This window comes from Phoenix dactylifera, unplaced genomic scaffold (genome assembly GCF_009389715.1).
Source record: "Phoenix dactylifera cultivar Barhee BC4 unplaced genomic scaffold, palm_55x_up_171113_PBpolish2nd_filt_p 001460F, whole genome shotgun sequence".
NCBI classification, from domain to species: Eukaryota; Viridiplantae; Streptophyta; class Magnoliopsida; order Arecales; family Arecaceae; genus Phoenix; species Phoenix dactylifera.
The window spans coordinates 75,695-85,876 of NW_024068775.1; the positions used below are offsets into that span (position 1 = coordinate 75,695).

General features: G+C 45.3%; 1 long non-coding RNA gene across 1 annotated transcript; it reads left to right on the forward strand.

The window, feature by feature from the left end:
- The first annotated feature begins 280 nt into the window (after positions 1–280).
- On the forward strand, positions 281–685 carry LOC120108644. Its single transcript, XR_005509916.1, has 2 exons — positions 281–404; positions 490–685. It is a non-coding gene; the product is annotated as an uncharacterized LOC120108644 (long non-coding RNA).
- Positions 686–10,182: the final 9,497 nt, after the last annotated feature.

The window sequence follows — 10,182 nt, forward strand, 5'->3', positions numbered from 1 at the left end:
TATCCTATACTATCAAGAATGGCTCGAGATGTTCTAGCTATTCCAGTCTCCACTGTTTCATCTGAGTCAGCATTCAGCACTGGTGGTAGAGTTGTGGATCAGTATCGAAGCTCTTTGAGCCCTTCTACCGTAGAAGCCTTAGTATGTACCCAAGATTGGCTTCGTGAACAATATGATGAAGATATATAAATCTTTTAAATTTATCTAATATTTTTTATTTGCTTATTGTACTTATAATTTAAACATTTATGATTGATTTGTGTGTTAACAATTGCAAATTGCTCGAGTTCTGTAACGTTGAATGTAGATGACGACACCCTGGACTACTGGAGTGGGCAATTTGGGAGAACTGAATGACGATACCCTCATCAGATCTAGTTCATACCTAAAGTATCAAGTATGAAGTATGTTTGTTGATGGAGTATTTTCATGTGGATCATGGTTATTTGTTGCAAAATTTTATGAGAGTTGTATGTTTTTGAACTGCAGGCTTGAAGCTGACTTCAGGGGGTTTCTCTATTACATGGATATGATGAATATATTATTGTGCAGGGAACAACGACTTCAGGCCGATGATTTTTTTTATCCTCCTGTTTTTGATGGAATCCTTTTGTTTGGTTTCAGTTGTATCGTTGCAGTTGGTTGCATGGAATGAATTTTTTTGCAAGTTATCTTCAAACCATCAGATGCTATTTTGTTAATGATCTGTCTGATTGCCTACTTGGTCCATCTTATATTTGATTTAAGTTGAATAGGTTGTTTGCTTGTCGACATTTTTGCTTGTATGTTTTCATGTACTTGTATTTGCACATACACCTCTATGAAATTGTCCTCTGTGCAGCCGTGCAGGTGATCTGTCATTTGAGCGTATTAACTTTACCTCAGCAATGCAATCCAAAGGTATGGGCTCCTTACTACAATACTACTACACATTTGTCGAAGCATGTGTATCCACGCCTCCACACATTATTTATGCTTGTGCTGAGATGTACAATGTCTACACTTTCTTGAACCAGAGCACAATAATCATTTTTCTGCTATATAAGAATAGTCTCTAATGCTCTCTCTATTTGGAAGTAATCCCTTTCCTTCTTCTTATCAAAATATCTGTCACTTTTAGAGTATGATCATCAGATACCAGCTTTTGAAACATGACGCCAACCTGTAATTCGAATGGAGAAAGCATGTAAGACAAGCATAAATAATATATGGAACTGATAAAAATAAGCATGTGAATTGCAGCAAACGAGCTGGCCCAAACGGGCTGGCCGGGCTCGGGATCGGGCTGGCCCAAACGAGCTGGCCCAAACGGGCCGGCCCAGGTTAGGGCCCAACTGGGCCGGCCCAAATGGGCTCGGGCCGGGCTCGGGCCTCGTTCCTTTAAAATTGTTCGGGCCCGGCCCGGCCCGAAGCCCGGAAAAAAATTTCGGGCCGGGCTTGGGTAGGGGTTTGGCCCGACCCAGCTCGGCCCACTTCCAGCCCTAAACCCTAGTATCCTTTAATGAGGGGCGCCCACATAACTAATAAGGTGGTGCATTTAATGGATCTGTCTCTAATATCACTTGGCACGTACTCACAATCTAAAAGCTTAAGGTTTTAGGTGGAGCATGCTAATAAATCTATATGGCAGTTTTTTATTAGTTAATTTGGGACCATGACACTAGGCCATATATTCAAATGGACTCATCAATAGCCTATTTCGGATGTTTGATTGGCCCGAGGTAGGCTTGAAATGGATATCCTGAATAGTCCATGAAGCAAAAATTTGACTCAAAATAACTTCAGCCGAGCAGTCAAAGCCACTTAAACGAAGTGGGCTCCTACTCACCCTACTTACACTAAACCAAACTTTCTCCATCATTGGCATTATTGAAAAGTTAATAACACTCGCAATTAATAAATGAAAGTGCAGAAAAGCATTGAAACATGAGAGAGAACAGCTGTAAATCAATTATACATCCACGCTGGTATGATTGAAGTTTCCTTCTTATCCTCCGATCGTAGTACAAATTAATTAAGAGTAGCAACAAAGTAATGCACGATGGCCAGATAAAACCAAGACGAGCCAAGGATGATACTCAAAACATATCTGTGGATTTTAATATGGGGCATGTTTGACTAACTCTTGCTGTAGATTTCTTTCTTAACATCATCAACATCCATGCTAGCTGAAATTTGGACGCAAATTTTTACTGATGGAGAGAATATTGGTCATTCTGACCTTAGGTTGCTCCGACCTTCTTAGCCTCGGTCTTGATTGAAGTGAATGACCTCGGTATTGGCCGACATGCCATTCTAATCAATTTTGTCTAGGAGTAATGCCAAAGGGTATTGAATGGGCTGCGATCATGGTCTTGGTAACGGTTACAATAGTAAAAACACGATCAATGCGATTATCGCTACCTATTTATCATGAATAGGCATTGCCATGCGGTAAATGCCTAATAGACCATGTACTGACACCGCTCTCATCTTATACATAGGGATGACAAGGGGATCCTTAGGTAAATAATACTGCGCTCCTTTACATTCATTCTCTCTTTTTCACTGTTACTCTAAATATCTAACTTAAGCATTGGAACGTTCTCCACTGGAAACCTTAAGGTAAGTGGACTTCTTTTTTCTTTTTTTTTTTGCTTAAGCGGGTTCTTCATACAGTATGTGTACGAATACACCTAATAAAATCAAAATACAATAGCTCGCGGAGTGTCAGTGACAACTTTTCCTCTCCTGACCAAAGGATGTTCCCTGAGTGGTGGGCTGCGTAGGCAGCCATCAAGTCAGCCGCCTCATTGGCTTCTCTGAATATATGCTTAGCCTAAAAGGCCACCCCATCCCTCATCATCATCTCTATGTCCCGGATCAAGAGGTGGTCCGTGCTCTCACCCCTCGGCCCCCCTGAATCCATCCGATAATCGTGGCCGAGTCACGCTCCAGAATAATCGAACTGGCCTGCAGCACCACCCGCGTATGTCGAAAACCAGCGCAGACAGCTCGCAACTCTACCCTCGGAACCGACTTATCAAACAATTGGCAGCCACCTGCTGCCACCACCCTGGAGTGCGGGCCTCGTATAGCAAAATCTGCACCACTCCGCGTACCTCCATCCAGCACCAACCCATCAAAGTTGACCTTGAGGAAGCTCGAAGGTGGGGGCTTCCAGGTGAAAAATACCGTCTGAGGAGCTGCCTGAGCAGAGAGGGAACCCTAGGTATTTCGAGCTGTCAAAGGTCTATCTGAAGAGGGGGTGGGCTTGATCTCCGTAGCTTGTATTCGAGCAAACTCCGCAACAAACCTTGGTGACACCCTGCGCTCTTCGAAAGTACGAGCGTTCCTTGCCAGCTAGATCTGATGTGTTGTGCAAATCGCTCTGATGGCCTCCTAACATGTCCACGAACTGGCCAACCATTGTCGTATCACCTGTAGAAATTGTAACCTCTCACTCCGAGCCTCCTGCGACAACCCTGCCCACTGCTATATCGACCTCGCCATGTACACTGGAAAGCACATGGTCCACCGACTCCTCAACACCACATGTTCCGCACTCTACGGGGATCCCCCAGCCACGCCTGCTTAGCACTGCTTTCGTCGGAAGGAGGTCCTACATCACCTTTCATAAGAAGAGTGTTGCCCTCGGATGAAGCCCGGACCTTCAAATCCAAGTACAATCCGGCTCCGGCTCAAGCACCGGCTGGATAACACGGGAGAGATCTCCCAATCTAACACTGGTCCGGCACGAGGTACCCCAAATCCTGACACTGGCCCTGTATACCCTGGTACCGGAAGGGACCGAATCCTCTTAGCTAGGTGTACCTCGAACAACCATCGTAGTCTGGCCTCATCTCACTCTGCCCCTCCTGGTGCTAGAAGGTCGTACACTCGTAGCCCCTCCACTGCTTCAGTATCAACCATGGCCGGCCAACACCTCAGAAAAAGGGTACCATGCACTCATGGATCACCAGTCACATCGATGCTCCGTCCATCGCCTATCAGCCACCTAGTGTTTGCCGACGTAGTCGGCAAGTACCTCCTGATCTCGCGCCACATGAAGAAACTCGATGGCTACTCTGTGTCACCTCTGATCCTCCTCGACTATATCTAGCTGCCATAACCTGACGCCAGAGCCCGTGTGGCTCTAACATGAACCGAACTGCGTGTTGAGCAATGAAAGCCTCGTGCCTCTCCAGGAGGGACTGCATCCCTAGACTACCGTTATTGGTGGGGAGGTAGATCTGCTCCCAGGCCACCAGATGCACCCCGATAGTAAGCGGACTTTTTTGCTGGTCAATTCTATTTTCCTCTTCGGTTCCAGCCGATCTTAACATATCTTGATTCTAGCCGACCTCAGCATACTTCGGGAGACCGATCTCAACCCAGAGTCATCGCCGAAACACTTATTACCTCCATGAGTTGCCACCGTAAAGACGCGCCAGGATTCTACACGCACAAGACGCCAAGTACTGAACCGAAACCATGCCAAGCGCAGCTCATATAGCTTAGACCAGACCCAATTTTTTGTATCTTGGACCTAGCCCTGTAGTAAGCACAAGGTTACATAGATCTGAGTTCAGTGAAACAGGAAAAAGACGAAAGAGAGAGCTCCCTCTCATCTCTCGCTTTTACGCCTTCGCGTGTGAGCTGTAAAACAGTCCAAAAGCATGTGATCTCGTACGTATCTCATGTGGACGCTTTTAGGATTTCTCCGTATCCAGGAGGAGTGTTTGTCCTTATTATCAGACTCAGGATGCCCCCGTCCAATTAATACCCGTAATATTAATTTGTAGAAAGCACGTACTAAATGCAATGGGAGCCCACGAAAAAGAATTCAATGCGAGGGTATTTTAGTCTAATAGACTATTTCCTCTTCCCGGAAACGCCAAATCCCGGGCTGACGGGAATCCGGCAGGCGAAGTACAGGACGGATACAGACAAACTATACGAGGTTGCTTGCAGTGTTCCCCAAGTTGCATATTAGTTAACGTAGTCCTGCACACTGGAACCCACCGTGCCTCAGAAGACAAACAAAAGACCCTGGTCCACGAAATACAGAGACATGGACGAGTCGCAGCGTCCGGAGGAGCAACAGAGGTGGCTGTAGTCGATAACGTGACAAGGCACACCAAAGTGTAGTACCATAGAACCATGAAAAGGGCAGGCTATATTAATCTTTAGGATCCTCTCTTTTCCTGAACTCCACTGCAAAAGAAGCTGCTTCCCTTTGGCAGCATATCTTTGTTTGTGAATTTTTCTACTATTTTATGGTGGAAGAGAGAAGGGGGAGTAGAGGAAGAGGAAATATAAGAGAAGGGACGGGAGGAGGGAGCATTCGTTCACATTGGAAAGCAGTGGGTTTTCTCCTCTCCTTTTGTTTTGTGCGGGTGGTGGGGTAGAGGAGCTCCATTCAGTCCAATAAAGGGGCTGAGGAGAGGTTAGAGCTGCCGCCCCATGGATTAGGCCAAGCCTTATCCTCATGATATCGCAATGGAGAGCATATGAGAGTCAAATTTAAAAAAAGAGTATAAGCTTTTGCCAGTGCATGGTGTGGGAGCAACTCCTGCCGCTCTCTTGGCCCGCTGATTGGACTGAAGGGAGCTCCATATCCATTCACCGCTCTTTTTGATTTGGTTTTTCTTCACTTTTTGTTTCCTTTTAGCCCCTTTTTTTTTATTTTTTAGTGATGTTTTCCTGATGACTGTCCTGGTCCTACATGTTTTGTTCATGGCTCGGAAAAACCGAGATGGAAGTATGATAGCTTCAGGTTGTTTTGTTCATGCAGGTACACAAGACGAGGTGCCAGAGCTAAAGTGGCCTCCAGATAAATGGACGAGAAGGCCATTCTCGGTCCGGGGCCTCGGCCCCTCGGATTTTTCAGGAACAAAGAGTGCTGATGCTGATCTCCTAGCTTGCTCGTCTGTTCCTTTATTTGGTAGGCCTCATGGTTGGGCTTGCATTTGCTTCACCGTTGGGGCTTCCCTCCTTTTCTCGGGAAAAAGAAACAAGAAGATGGGACAAGAAGTCCTTGACTTGTTGCCAAGGTGATGTTTGCTTGAAGGATCAAGAGAATAACTTCTCCACATCCTGTTGTAATAGAGAGAGAGAGAGAGAGAGAGAGAGAGAGAGACTGCACATACATGCAGTTGTAGAGTTTGTCACAGGAAGAAGAGACAACTCATTATGATTACTCCCAAAGCGCAATACCAAGTGTTCGTTGTCTAATGTTTCAACTTCTAACATTCCTTTTCCAGTGTCCCCTTCGTGGAGACCTACAAATATGAAGGCAATTGATTGGAATTTTTGCTTCAGGGCCATTTAGGGTTTGCGATATTTCTAAAAGATGCTGCGATGAATCAGACCATGTTAGCCCACTGTATGGTTTTGCACTTGGCTTTTTTATCCAGGTGCTAGAGTTCATTAGAAGGGCGTGCTGGGTACATGCCAAATAAGTGGTCCATGAGTGCCTTTTAAGCCTCTCGAGCCAGATGTGAGAGTGGATGACTCGTGCTTCCAAAGGGACATCGCATGGTGTTGCGTGGCCAGCTCAATGGTGAGCATTGTCGGTTCGCATTAATGCAGGACTAGCAAAGTAAACCGTGTCAAATTTTTGAGCCATGTAATTGAGGCAAGGATCCAAGTTGGACAATAACAAGTTGATATAAAATTCTTTTTCATATTAGCCTGATCCAATTTAAACCCCTTCTAAATCACCTCTGTCTTTCCAGGCTTGATCCAAAATACCAAATCACCTAAGCTACATTAGAACCAGGTTAGACTTTAATTGGTTCGCCAGACCCTAACCTGATCTGTCCTGATTGCTGCTAAACCAACGACGTAACCGAGTCACGATTGCCAGCGAGAGCTGAAACTGTTTCTCCTCTCAAATGAATGATTGATTGGATCGAGGTTTTAGTTTTTGATGGTTTTCGCAATCTTGATTGCTGAAGCTAGCACGTCGCTTTTTTCTACGGGCTGGTATGTCTGATCCGTTCTGGCCACAAAAGTAAGTCCTCGTTCGGCTTGGAACGCTGCAAAGCTGCCACACCCTTCGGATCACACTCCGGAGCCCTCCAAGAAATTTCGGCTTTTTGCGCGGTAGAAAGAAATTTCCACTTTTTGGATAAAACCAAGTCGAGACGGCCAGGGCAATTTTAAATGAGTGAAAAGAACCTCTCTATGTTCTTCTTCGATGTCCTACAGCTGTGCAGTGTTGGAGAGAGGCCTCGGCGCTACTGCCGCCCATATGGGAGTCGGTGGAGGACATGCTCCGGTTCCTGAGTGAGTCTATTCAGAGGCCGAGTGATGCTGAGACTGGTTCTATTGTGGCGTATCTAGCCTACCACATATAGCTAGCCAGGAATGACCGTCTATTCGAGGGTGGGCGGTCGACCCCACGGGTTGTGATGGAGAGAGCTCTGAGGCAGGCAGCAGAGATATCTATGATGACCACGTCGGATCCACCTGGGAGGACTAGGGACACCTGGGGTACCTATACTGCTGTTTCAGCGTCCAGGTTCAGTTTCTTTTCTTGGGTACCCCCACCCCCTGGTTATCTTAAGGTGAACTTTGACGGTGGTATGGCGGAGGATGGTGCCTCTGGGGGCGTGGGTTTCGTTATCAGGGACCACCGGGGCACTTTTATTGCTGCTGGGGACGGAGTACCTTCGGTGTTTCGGCGGTGGGAGCAGAGCTGCAGGCTGCTTGGGAGGGTGTTTGGTTTGTGAGACGAGTCCTGGGGGCCGAGAGACTCGTTCTCGAGGGTGACTGATCTACGGTGATTGACTGGATGCGTGGTGTGGACATATATGGTGATGATCACCCTTTTATACGGGACACTCGGAGTTTGGTGCAGGAGCTGATCTCCTGTCAGGTTGCCCATGCTTACCGAGAGGCGAACAGTGCAGCAGACTGGGTCGCCTCTTATGTTGCCCGGCACTCTGGGGAGGTCTTTTGGTCTAGTTTAGATGGCGTTCCACACGCCTTATTTTGTTTGCTTTTCTTTGATATGTCTGGCTGTACTCACGTTAGAGGTATATGAATGAAATACCGTTTTGAGAAAAAAAAAAAAAAAAAGAGAACCTCTCTATCGCTCTCTCTCTCTCTCCCTCTAATTCCGAGCTAGCCACATCGGCTAACCTCTTACGACATATTTGGCTTGTTAAAAGGGGAGAGAGAAAAGTACAGTACGGAAATACTTTACATTTGGCTAGAACTTTCAAAAAAAACTAACATTCTTAAATTTTATAGAAAAAAAATCCCGTGTGATACATGGAACCATCCAATTTTCACCGGTTAGAAATTAAGATTTTGGGTAGAATAATGTAAGAAATTTTTTTTATTAAGAGTATAACGAGTATTTTACATAATTTTACAGGAAACTAGATGCTCACCCAAAATAAGCCACTCTAAAATATGTTACTTTTTCATGGTCAACTAAACCTACAAAAATTTTTTTTTCATGCATCATATATCGAAGCATCATCTTTTCAAAAAATATTCTAGTGAGAAAAAATTCTTCCCACGAACCAAACGAGTCCTTAGTTCTTGCAACATGAACTCTATTAACGACAACAAAAGTAAATACATCCTTTAAATCCAATATTGGATTCTTGTTCCCAAAAAAACAAAAAAAAAATTCCATTAATGGTTTCTCTTCTGGCTTTAAGAACCGTGGATGGCAGAAGACTACTTTTGCATGGCCCTCAACTGCCTTGCTCGCATCACCTTATACACACGCCTCTCAAAGTCAGGTGGCACATAGCTAGAGTTTTCTAGCGGATTTACATCCACGGCAGGCCCAACCTTTAAGCAACTTAGGCGGTCGCCTAAAGCTCCGGCCCAAAGAAGACCCACCGCAAGAAAAGTCTCAAAGATAAAATGGAAAAGAAAAAAGGCCCCTCTGTGAGTTCGCCTTAGACAGGCCCACTGCAGAAAAGGTCTCAAACACAAAATGGGCTTAGACCTCCAAATACATTGAGCCGCTCCTGCTTGCGCCATGCCTGCCTTGCATCTTCAAATCCAAATAGAGCAACCATGGGCGATTCACCTTGACTGTGAGGGCATCATATGGGATAGGAGGTGCATCCTCATCTTGCTCCCAGGCATCATATAGCTAGCCTGTCACCGTGTTTGCCGAATTATTAGGTAACGTGCGGTGAAAGTACGATATAATATCCCTAATTTAGTTATTCTGGATCCCCTCTGGTCGAGATGTGTAGACTTCTATGTGGTCACAGAGGGATTGGTTTTGGTGCACAATAAGGACCTCATGTTATAGGGGACCATGAATGAGGCTATTGCTGGCTTCTAAGTGGCCTTCCAACAACATTCCGAGATTATCTACCACAATTGGAATACCATAACTGGTCCTATTTGATTTATTTTGACATAGCAATTCTAACACAGCGCAGGAATCCCAGAGAAAAAAACATTCCGCAAAAGATATGCATTTCTCGTATTGCATACATCGTTGGTACTTAGTACCTAACAAGGCACAAGCAGTCATTGAAACAAAGACTAAGATCTCGTTTAGCTCGCAAAAAAAGAAAGAAAAGTGTAGTTAACGAAAAAAATAAAGGAAGACCTCTATTTAATTAGAGTTTTCAAAAAAAAAAAAATACAAAGGTAGCATTCTCATAAAAATAAAATTTTTATATTTCATAGAAAAGAAAAATTCATGAGGGCATGAGAAAAACTCATACGTTGAGACTTTTATCGTCTTTCTTCTTCCACGCCATTATTCAAAGTATCTCTCACTCAAGGACCGGAGAGTTCGACCAAAACCAACTCCTACGAGTTCTATGATCTGTCATTAGCAGGATCGGTGAAACCGTCCCGAACTGGACGGTTCCAGCCATCCCAAACCGTATCGGTAGTTCAGCAATATGGTTCTAGCAATGGAAACAAAACCCGTTTAACAGAGTCGAACAAGGAGAAGAAAAGAGAGAGAGCATGCAAGGAAGGGAGAGAAAGAGGGCAGGATGCCAGCATAGGCCGTCGGAGGCCGAACTCGGCCGCGGGAAATGAGGCCGCGGTCGCTTTTCCTGTTTCAAACGAAACAGGGTTCAGCCGCGACCTTAAAAAAATTTACGATTTTTAAGTGAAGTAGACAAATCGAGATCTAGCCGCAGGCCGCGATAGAGGCCGACCTCCGCCAACATTTGCCACCCTCCATCATGCTCCCTCCTT